Source organism: Alosa sapidissima, chromosome 6 (genome assembly GCF_018492685.1).
Source record: "Alosa sapidissima isolate fAloSap1 chromosome 6, fAloSap1.pri, whole genome shotgun sequence".
Classification (NCBI taxonomy): domain Eukaryota; kingdom Metazoa; phylum Chordata; class Actinopteri; order Clupeiformes; family Clupeidae; genus Alosa; species Alosa sapidissima.
Window position 1 is genome coordinate 21,930,660 of NC_055962.1, and position 12,328 is coordinate 21,942,987.

General features: G+C 41.6%; 1 long non-coding RNA gene across 1 annotated transcript in view; it reads left to right on the forward strand.

Moving 5' to 3' along the window:
* LOC121712096 overlaps positions 1–1,690 on the forward strand; it is a 2,637-nt gene extending 947 nt beyond the window's left edge. Inside the window, exon 3 of the long non-coding RNA XR_006032512.1 lies at positions 1,473–1,690. This is a non-coding gene — a long non-coding RNA (uncharacterized LOC121712096). The remainder of the gene's footprint in view (positions 1–1,472) is intronic.
* Positions 1,691–12,328: the final 10,638 nt, after the last annotated feature.

Consider the following 12,328-nt stretch of genomic DNA (forward strand, 5'->3'; position numbering starts at 1 on the left):
TGGGAGCTATCAGGTGATAAATGGTCAGATGTCTCTTTCGGCAAACACCGATCACTATGACAGTGAGCATTTTGAAAAAGACATGAAGAGGAGTGATCAGTATAGTAATCACTATTGCATTCTGAGACCAGTGAATAGCCAACATGTAGAGAGAGATCTCTGAGCACAAAGACTCAGTTAATGTTAGCGCTGTGCATTATTAAGGCACGCTGAATATTGTTTCAATAAGTCCTCACTGATGATCATGTCCTCAGAATGATTCATCTCTTTTTTGTTTTTTCACTTCTGGAAATACGATGCAAATATATGTGAATATGTCACCAAATGCTGTCTGCGTATGGCAGCTGTCGTCTGCGTGTCTCTTTGAGTGAATGAGTTATAATGAAACTGCAATTATGAGCGACCTGCCTAGAGCTTTCCCCGGCTGTAATTACAGACATTGTGCGAATGCAAATGTGGACAATAAATGTGTTATTTAACTCTGATGGATTGCCAGGCTCTTATCAAGATGTCAGCATTGGAACTAGCTCAGATAGCCTTTTTTATATGTATTTATAAGAGGGAGGGAGGGGAAAAAAGTTTTTTGTGTAATCAGTTCAATTGAAATTGCCTTTTTTGACAAGGTCTCCAGAGTGAATATATAATAAGGTGTTTTTTATTTTAACAATGTCTCCAAAAATGTAGACTTACACAGTTTCTATTCCGTTAGAACAGAGGGCCCCAAACTTAAATTACCTGCAGGCCACTTTACAGGTGGCAGACCAGTGCAATAGGGCATGAGAGAAGAAATTGTATGTTATCTCAAAATGAAAATTAAAACCCCTGAAAAATATAGCTAGTTGCACATTCAACTGCAGCCTATGTCCATGCTTTTATCAAGTGAATGAGTATTAGCAATCCTTGCTTTGGGTCACACCTGTGCATACATGTTTAAGATGCAACTAACGTTAGTCTGTGCCCCTGCAGACTCAAAGCTAACGTTAGTTTAGAATTCTTAAGAAGCTAAACAGTAAAAATGAAATGCAAAATTTATTTGTGGGCTCATTACAAATCTCAATCAACCAAATGGACAAACAAAACTTGCGGGCCTTGAGTTTGAGACCACTGAGTGAGATTTTATATGGAAAACTACAGGGAGAATGGAACATAAAATAGAAAAGCTGCGAGAAGCTCTAGAACCACAAGAAAAATGCTTTCATTCTACAGGTTAATTACATGCGTTTGTGTGTATTTTTCCCTGTGCATGAATCATTATACACAGTTACAAATTGTATATAGACAATAGGCATTCCAAATGTTTCCCTGACAAATAAACAAACTAGAAACACCTTTATGGGTGTATGAGTCGACCTAGGCCTAACTCCTGCAATTCCCTGTAATTTTCCATAGTTTCCACCCCATCTCCTCTACCTCTTGTCTGAGTGACACAGCAGCGTGTCTTTGTGACCTTGTCCTAAATCGTTTTTATGCAGCATCATACAGTGTGAGGCCCGTGCCAATCTGCCAGCTTCCTGTCTGTGCGGAGAACAGTATGCTGGGTCGTGGAAGGTCAGAGAGCTCCATTGCTGTCTCTACGAGTCCTCAATAGAGCTCAGTCAACCCTGGCCACCACCATGACAACGCCACTCATCAAAAACCTGAGATGGATGAGCAGACACAGACACCTCTATTTCAGTGGGAACGTAATGGGATCTCTCTCTCTCTCTCTCTCTCACCCACACACACACATACACACACACACTCACTCTATCTCTATCTCTCCTTTTCTTTCTCACACACGCACACACACACTCTTTCTTTCTCTCTCCCACACACACACACACTCAATCTATCTCTCGAGCTCTCTCTCCCTCTCTCTCACACACACATACTCACACTCTCTCTCTCCCTCTCTCTCTCTCTGACTGTCTTTTTTCACTCTCTCGCTCTCCCCTATAAACTCACACACAAATCAAGTGCATTTCACTGTTCACCTAATGTGACCACATTTCTTATTCTGTGGAGCCTGCTAAAAGTTTGCCGCATCTATGAATGACATGAATAAAAAAATACTTTGGTCATCTCACATCCGACTCATGCTTATCTGTGTTGCTAATATAACTATGAATGGATAAAATAATATGGCCGCATAGAATAGATAGTCTTCTTTCTGAGTCGGCACTGTTGAGTGAGCCGGCTAGATGGCTGTTACTGTGGACAAGCGTGAATGTCACCTGTTGGATCTCTCGTTTTCCGCGGTCACCGCGGCACCATGGTCGTGGGCACTGACCCTTCCATCCGGCATCTAAATTTAGAGCTGTCCCTCCTTTTGCCTGTCACAGCAAGTCATCGTCAATATAATCTGCTGGTATGACTAGTATGTTCTTCCTCTCTCTCTCTCTCTCTCTCTCTCTCTCTCTCTCTCTCTGTGTGTCTCTCTCCCTTGCTCAATCTCTGTCATTTTGCTGCTCCCACGTGATGTTACATGTCACTATTACTGTAAAAGAGTGTTCCTCAAGATATGTCAGGCAAATCCTAAGGAGAGCTCAATACCAAAAGCTGAGCTGGTGCTCACTCTGCTCAGGAGGAGACTGGCAACAGCATCATTCATCAGCAAAGTTGATTATATTTGTAACACTGGAAAGAAAAAAGGATTTACTTATTTTTTTACAGACATGGTTTCTGTGTCGAAAGCACTTCCAGACCATGGTCAGGGAAATTATCCTAAAAGTTTAAACAAACAGTTTATCTACAGTGTACACAAAAATGTTATATAATGGTCTGCACTGCCACCATGTGGTCGCACAATGTAGCATGTCTATCTCCATCCCTCTCATAGGCCTCCCTTGTAAGGTGTTCGGGTCTGGGACCTGTTTTCAGTGTTTGCCAAAAGAAGAATTATGCTATTTATTATTTCTTCTAACTCAAACTCATTAGCATTGTCTCATATTCAGTAGAGAACATAAAAAAGAAGTTATTTTCAATGGTTAATTGAGCAAAAGTAAACATTTGGTAAGTATGTTTACATATTTTTTACTGTATTGATTTACAGTAAAAGCCTAATAATATGGAGGGTCCACCAGACCTGGTAACATTGGCTGTGTAACAAAAATACGAACATCTTACAAGGGTTAAAAAAAAACCTTTTACTACCATCCCTATTTATTTCCAGAACTATTGTTATGTTTTTTGTTCTGTTGTTTTTTGCCTCTGGAATATTTGGAACAACAACAATTGCAAACGTGCCTGTGGACATGAAATGTACACAGTCTAGTAACAAGGCCTGTTCCATCAAATACACCAATGTGTCTCTTTCAGCTAAATGTTAAATGATATTCTCACTCGTGATAATCTGTAGCTTTAGTATAGTTACACAATACAAGACTACAAATTATTCTATCACAAAGTGTGTTACAGTAATAATGGCAGGCTGCCTCATGGTGGCAGTGTTGTACAAAGTGGCATTAGGCCTACTTCACAAGGATGTTTCTTTACCGGGCTCTCCCCTAAGTGCTCAAAACTATTTTTTGTGTTTCTACAAGTAAAAAATAAAATGTTCTGTTAAAGTATTTGAAGATTGATCGTTGTCTTGTCAGCCCAGTTCCATTGGGGAGACGATTGTCGCATCATAGAAATCCGAAGCGTGTTTCTCTATTTTCCGTGCACTGTCCTCTCCAGTTGTAGGCATATCAAAAAATTCCAACCATTCCTAACCTTGCAAAGCACTTCGTTTAAAAACACGATCCATATTACTTGTTGACCAGTCTCCCCGACATAACGGCGAAATTAAAGGATGTTCGACGCACTTTACATGTTTTGATAGGCTACAGTATGTTCTTCTCCATCTCCGTCCAAAATCCTGCTATCGTTATATTTGACTTAGTCATGGAAGCTTTTGACTGCTGTGTAATTAGGCTGAACTCCTTGAGTGAGGATTATTTTATTAAAAACTCATTATTGATGACATTTTTTATTTGGATTATTGTCTGGTGGTCTATGATTTACAGAATCTATTTAGATTCAATGATAATGGGTCGACTTTTATGCTAAGGAGCCTAAAGTTGGAAACAATTATATGAGAAAGTATTTCCTTTACATGTTATAGTCTGGGCAGTTATTCATTGTATTGTCAAGTAGCACAGTGGCATCATGAGCATACCGTGACGTCACGGACATAGTCCTACGTCATAGAGATGGCAGACTATATATACAACTGCTGGACAACATTTTACCACTTCTTTTTCCAACTGGACAGATGAGGACACACTTCATGGCTGAATCACAATACAGATGATAGAATATTTAATGCCCTAGATGGAACAGTCACCCAGCCCATGCCTGTGCGGAGGGGGGCAAGAGGGAGCGGGAAAGGCCTTCCTGTGGCCCCACCATAAACCAGGAGAATAAGGAGGGGCCTCTGGAATGGACCCTGGATCCAGAGCTGGGGGGTTGACTCCCAGGGAACTCTTCCTTCCCAGAGAGACAACCCTCCATGGCTCACCACTCAAGAGATGGCCCCTAAACGTCCAAGCCATGGAATGGGCATTGACATGGATGATATCCACAGCCAACCCATCCATGGGTGGAAATCACCCATGGACACCCAGGGGATCTCCCAGATCAGCATGGACTTTGGACATTTACTGGGAGGGAAGGGAATGTCCATCACGATGGCAACACACATCCCACTGACCTCTCCAGAGGCCAGGGCATCCCCTTAGGATTCTGGGGGGACTTTGTTGGGGTCGTTGAGGACATCTTCACTGGGATGGGTGCATGTAAGGGCATGGCAGGGGATGTAAATGATATAAATATGTCTGATCATTATTGTGTATCTTTTAATGTAGTACTACATACTCCAAAAATTCATCCCGAAATTGCAATCAAATCGCGACTCTTGGACATTAGAGCAGAACAGCAGTTCATAGCTCTTATAGACTCCATTTTACATCATCCCATTGATCAAATGGTAGAGGCTCTCAATTGTGAATTAGGCGCTCTGCTTGACAGAGTGGCACCCTTAAAGACTAAAAAAAGGCCCTGTAGCAAACTGACACCTTGGATGAACGAAAATATCCATGATCTAAAAAGATCATGTAGAAAAGCTGAGAGAACATGGAGAAAAACTAAGTTACAGGTTCACCGTGCCATTCTAAAAGAAAAAATAGCAAATTATAATAGAGCTATTCGGAATGAGAGAAGGAACCACTTCTCTAAGGTAATTGCTGAAAACAGTGGAAACTCTAGGGTGTTGTTCTCTACCATTGATAGGCTATTGCATCAAACACCTTTTGATACACTCAGTCAGGCATCCTCTCTAAGATGCGAAGAATTTGCAGACTTCTTCAAAAACAGTCATTTCTATAAGGGAGGCTATTGGTAACACAGGTAATATGTTTGATACACCCAAAAACAGCCCCCCAAAATTAAGGTCCTTTAGCACTATTACTCAATCTGAGCTTGGTAAAATTATAACTCAAACCGGCTCCTCAACATGTGTTTTAGATCCAATCCCTACTAGATTCCTCAAAAAAGTATATGATAGCTTAGCTCCCTTTATTCTCAAGGTAATAAATACCTCATTAGGAACAGGTATATTTCCAACTGCTTTTAAAACCGCTGTTGTGAAACCTTTACTTAAAAAGTCAAAAGCCTTGTGAAGTGGGTGGGTCTCTCTGATAATGCTCTAAACTGGTTTCAAACCTACATTACTGGCAGAGATTTTTATAGCAGTCTAGGAGATCATGTATCTGAAAAACATGACTTGCCTTTTGGTGTGGCCCAGGGGAGCTGCCTTGGTCCCCTGCTATTTTCCCTATATATGCTTCCATTGGGAAACGTCATAAGTCAGCATAATGTAAACTTCCACAGCTACGCAGATGATACCCAATTGTATATTTCTGTGGAGCCAACTAACCCAGATGGCCTTTGCTCCCTCACTGCATGCCTAACCTCCATTAATCAGTGGATGAGCAAAAAAAATTTGAAACTAAATGATGACAAAACAGAGGTACTTTTGGTTGGACCAAAACTAAAGCGAGATATTGTTCTTAGTAATCTGGGGAACTTGGCTCACCAGGTCAAACCAAAAGTAACAAGCCTCGGTGTCTTCTTAGATGCAGAGTTAAGTTTTAAGCCCCATATCAGTAAAGTTACTCAGACAGCCTATTTCCACTTGAGAAACATTGCCAAAGTGCGGCCCTTTCTAACTCAACAAGATGCAGAAAAACTAATTCACGCCTTTATCACTAGCAGGTTAGACTACTGCAATGCACTTTTCACTGGTCTTCCCAAAAAACATCTAAAGAAATTGCCACTCATACAGAACTCTGCGGCTAGACTTTTAACTAAGACTAAGAAGAGAGAACACATCACCCCTGTGTTGGCTGAACTGCACTGGCTCCTTAGTTCCGATAGAATTGATTTTAAGGTTATGTTAATTACTTACAAAGCTCTGAATGGCATAGCACCTTCATATATCTCTGAGCTTTTAATATCTTATCAACCACAAAGGAAACTTAGATCATCCAATTCTAATCTTTTAATCGTACCCAAAGTGCTCCACAAACAAAGTGGAGAAGCTGCTTTTATCCATTATGCCCCCAAACTATGGAACACCCTGCCTCTGTACATCAAGCAGGCGAGTTCAGTAAATATTTTTTTAAAAGATCTGAAAACATACCTGTACAGGAAAGCTTTTAGTTAACTCATCTTATCCTGTAGACTACTTTTTCAGATTATTCTACATCTGCTGCTATTGGAGGGCGCAGCCAGCCAGAAGCAGATGGGCTCCCCCTATTAAGTCAGGTTCTGCTCAAGGTTTCTTCCTGGAATATGGGAGTTTTTCCTTGCCACAGTTGCCATATGGCGTGCTTGTGGGGGGTAAGAGGGTTAGGGCGGCCAGTCTTAAGACATGTCATTTTCTATATTTTTGATATGTTGCTGAGAGAATCATAAACGGCCCCAGCAATGAAGAAAAGTGATTGATAATGACTGACTGACTATTATTGTGTTACATGCTTCAAATGTAAAGCACTTTGAGCTGCATTCTGTGTATGAAAGGTGCTATACAAATAAAGCTTATTATTATTATTATTTCTAAGGGACAGTTCGTTATTTATAAACGGGGTCACCGGAGGGATTTTGAGTGCTTCAATCAAAAGTTGCATGACCCTCCCCAGCCTGCAAGAAAATTTTCAACGACCCTCCAGCAGTCTTTTTAAAAAAGACATGACCCTCCCCGGCCAATTGTCGATATCTTCCGCCCACGCTGTAAAGCGCTATGAAAAGACATCGACTTAAGCAATCTTTCTAAACTCACCCTCTGCTTTCTGATCTTACACATCACACTTCACTAAGATAGTAGATTTACTCACTATCATTGTTGTGTAAACACAATAAGCATGGTAACTAAATGCACACTTCCTGCAACTGCATACCTACTTGAAATAGGTTACTCCTCTAGTAAGTATTCACATGAAATAAAACAATAAAACACTGAGACCATTCAACAAAGCACACTGGGTAATAACAAATTCAACACATGAACTTGTTGCTATGGACTCGTCTCTAGGCTTCCTCAGTCATTGTAAAGCTGCCGAAGCTGAACATTGTCCAAAACTCAATTTCTCAGACGAACGTCAATTTGGGAGCTTGACTACACTCCTTCTTTCTCAAATGACTTGAAAATGCCGTTTGCACAATTTCACAAATAATCACAGGGACCGAAGAATACCTAACATGCCAAATTTTTCCGGGTTTAGGCCTATCATTTTAACTTTTCCCCGCTGTCTTGCCGTTTTAATATTTTCCCGTAGAATATCCCATATTACTGTAATACTCTCCTAACATTAGTCCTGCATTCTGGCCTGTGTGTTGTCCTGTTGTTACCCCTTGCCCTTCCAGAGAAACAGATGTATTCAAATAATCGTTTTGCTTGCTTAAATGCGAACTCAAGAGTGATGTTAACCTACAGTAGGCCTATTTAAGTTAACGACGTGGTTGTCGTGAGAGCACGATTCATTGGCGCTTGCAGTGTTCGGCCGTAGGCTATGTCTATGTGCGCACCTGCCAGGCTAAGAGCCAAAGAAATCCCCCTGTATATTCACTCCAAGTTGGCCTACCATAACTTACCAACTCTACACTGTAGACCATAAACTGGCTATTTATATGACCAATGTATGTGTTCAACTGTATGAAGCAGAATTACGCACTACTTGGAACGTAACACATTTTTGTTGGCAGGAGAGAGAATGACAGCGATTAACAAATTGCACTTGTTGCTGGTTACCAATAAATAGGGCCTACTATATATTTTTTTGCAAACAACAAAAACAGAAAGGATGGAGACAGCAAAGCTAGAGATGGGCAGGAACAAGGTCAATTGGTAGAAATGCTTGTCAAAACGTTAGGAGCTGGATGTGTGGATGAATGAAGCATGCTTTATAAACATGCACACTGTTTAAAGTTAGGCTAGGCTACACGGTAAACTAAGTAAACCAAAGTTAAATTTAGCTTTTTTAGGGCTGGATAAAGTTGACCAAATGGATATAGGCGTGAATAGAGTAGGCTACTTTGTTGCTCAAACCCTTCCAACGTGGGGACGGATGTTGACATTTTCCGTATTTTGCGTGAGAAACCCGGGAAATCTCCCTTATTTTCATTGTTCAATGTTGACAGAGCTATGGGACGAAAGAGAACGTTATATGGCGACAGAAATCAACAATCAAACAAGCCACTTTGGTTTTTTGCTGTTTTCATTAATACAACAGATGGGTGACCCCCCCTCCTAGACAAAAAAAAGTTAGGTGACCCTCCCCTCAACAAAGAATAAAAAGACATGACCCTCCCCTATTTTCCTCCGGTGGCCCCGTTTATAAATAACGAACGGTCCCTAAGAACAGCGATAGCCTATAAGTCAGCAAATGTCCTGCATATATGAACTGCAATTACATATGCAGGAAATGCAATATGTCTTGAAATAGGCTACAGTTATTTTTGTAAAGGGTTATCAGTAGGCTGTTTTGAGTATCTAATGGGTGCAAACAACGACCATCAACCTAACTACGTCATGAAATGTTTCACATAATTATGCTTGTGCTCCGGGTCTTCTTCAGAAGCGGTCCATTATGCTTTTGGATACAGTGATTTTTATATAGATCGTATATTAGCATAGCCTACGTTCTGAGCAATCATATCTCACGTACAAATATAGCCTACTTGGAGATTTTATGATAGATTAGGCGGACTATGTTGTGTAGGCTGCACACTTGTATCGCTGTTAGAATTCCTTGACTGTTAAATTAAATCACACGAGATAGGACTAGGACACGTCAGTTTTAATTCCTGTGTTTGAACAACTGCAGGCGACGTGCGTGATATAGTCCTGTCCTGTAAATGTAGGACACAATCATCGGAAATATTAAAAGGCCATTTGCGCACAGAACATTTCTGTGGTATAGCGAAGTGCCTCGAGAATAGTTGTGAGTGTGTGTTTTTTTTTTTTAAAGATTTCTCGGCAGGGGGCGCAAGTGGTCTATAATGAAAGACACTGTTGCGTTAACTTACAGTAATATATTATTTCTGTTTAAATTAAGATAACAATGACAGTGGGTGAAGGGGGATTGGTACACTTCTGAAACGATTTGGTAAGAGTATAAGTTTAATTTCACTGCTAGTTACGTCCCCGCTGGAAGTCGTTGGTCAATGAAACTTTTCCAGACCCACTGTCAATTGAGAAGGGTCTGGTGTCAACGAGGCTAGTATGCTTAAGATTCGTGGCTTTGTTTACTTTGGGTAATTAAAAACACTGTCTCAAAGAGACTGACAAATTCATCTGACCTATGCCTACAATAAAGCACGCATTGGTATCATCACCACGACCACCACCATCCTCCTCCTCCTCTTCCTATAATTGAACATAGGATGTTCCATCCTATATTATACTACTCCTAGTATATTACCACTGCTGTTTGGCGTGTTTGCTTTTAATCCTCTGAGTTAATGACTGTTGGGAGCCATCTCAAACTCATTGTCTGTTTAAAGAATTTCTTTATGAAATTCAGCTGATTAGCCCTCATGGTCCTCCCTGGCCACTCAGTGTGTGTGCTAAAACAACTCTTTTCATGTTAATACAGAGTCCTGGATCTCTCAAGAGATTTGGAGTTTGTTGTGTGCTGTTGCTTAGAGCGATCTTTTAATAAAGTATCCTATCAGGTTTGCAATAAAGCATCCTATCCATTGCAGTAGAGTAAAAATAAAACGTAAGCCCAGGGGTAATGTGTAAATTCACAAAAACACATTTATATTGTGATCGCGACGACCAGCTGAGGTTTAAGGTAGTTTATAGTTGGTATGAAATTTGTCGAATATCCACAGAAAACCCAGCTTATAGTGTGTGGGCTTGCTGCACCTGCATGAGGGGCGTGTGGGTGTGTCTGTTTGGTAAGGGGGTGGGGGGGGGGGGGTTGTTGTGAGTGTTTCAAGCACCCCAGGTGTCTTACACTGTAGTTAAAACATCTGTTTGTGTGCATGGTGTAAGCAGGTATCGAGATTCAAGCATCTGTGGTTGTGTGCGTGCATGCGTACGTGCATGTCTGTGTGTCTCCACCTGGCCCAGGCCAGCTGTCAGTGTAAATCACAGATCCCCTCCTGTCTGTCACCCCCTGCGTGACCGTGCCATTTGCATTAGCTGTCAAAACATTTCTGTCAACTTCAGGATCAACTCACTTTGTTCCCTTGACATGATGTTGTTACCCAGCTGTCTCTACGTGTAGACTTTACAGCATTCTCTATAGCCTCAGAGTTAAGACAACAGAACAGTTTTAGATAGTTGTACATGCAGAGATATCTTTAATGACATGATTTACTGAATGAATTAAACTTAAGACAATCTGTCACCTCCTTGGTTGTATATCTAATGGAAATCTTATCTCTCACTTTCAGTTGGTGGGAAATCTCAAATAGCATGATTAACTGCTTTGCTCTTGCCATTGTTGCTGGATGAGATCCATTTTCCGGTGTGATTAAGGGACATTTTACAGCCTAGGGTGCTTTTTTAAGCATTCCAAATTGAACAATATGAAGATTGAAATGTTCTTCTCAGAACTTACGTTTGTCCTTGTTAAAGCTTGAAAAGTAGACTATTTCCCCTGAAATGAGAATGGTGGATGGTTATGTCCATCTTTAAACACTTATCTTTCCCACTACCACCTGTCCACACTAGCACGCACACACACACACACACACACACACACACACACACACACACACACACACACACACACACACACACACACACACACACACACACACACACACACACACACACACACACACACACACCTATCTTTCCCACTATACTCCACTACCCCCTGTCCACACTAGGGGGCAGCCGTGGCCTACTGGTTAGCGCTTTGGACTTGTGACCGGAGGGTTGCCGGTTCGAACCCCGACCAGTAGAAAGCGGCTAAAGTGCCTTTGAGCAAGGCACCTAACCTCACTGCTCCCCGAGCGCCGCTGTTGTTGCAGGCAGCTCACTGTGCTGGGATTAGTGTGTGCTTCACCTCACTGTGTCCTGAGTGTGTTTCACTAATTCACGGATTGGGACCCGTACACACACACACACTTATCTTTCCCATCACCACCTGTTGACCCGTGCACACACTCATACAAACACTTATTTTTCCCACTACCACCTGTCCACACACACACACACACACTTATCTTTCCCACCACCACCTGTTGACCTGTCCACACAAACACACACACACACAGACACTCATACAAGCCATAACCTCATCTCATCTCACCACAATAGTAGAGCAGTGAGGTAAAAGTGCATTAGGCTCAATGGGCTGCACCAAAAATATGTTCTCATCATATTCGTGTTTGGGCTGCTTCCTCATTTTGATTACAATAGGTCAGGTTAATGGCTGGTGTGTGAAAACTGGTTGCAGATCAGTGTGTGTCTGTGTGTGGAAGCAGCCTTTTAATCTGACGAACAGCAGGATCCAGCTGCTGTGGAGAGCGGGATTGGCAATGCCAGCGTCTGTATTATACGGGATTAACAGGCCTTCTGCTATGCTGGCATTAACCCGAGGCATGTGCAGTGTGTCTGCATGCCGCCATGTAGGCCATCATCCAGCCAATCACGTGATCTGCGTGAATACTGACCCAAAAAGAGGAGAGATTGAGGGTCACCAGGATTGGGTAATGTTGTGACATAATAATTCTAGGAATGATTGAAAGATTGCATGTTATGTCAGAATGCTTGTAATGTTGACCACGCAAGATTTCATTCCCCCGTCTCTATGCATGTTGGTAAGGTAGGAACTGTCTTGAGGATGAG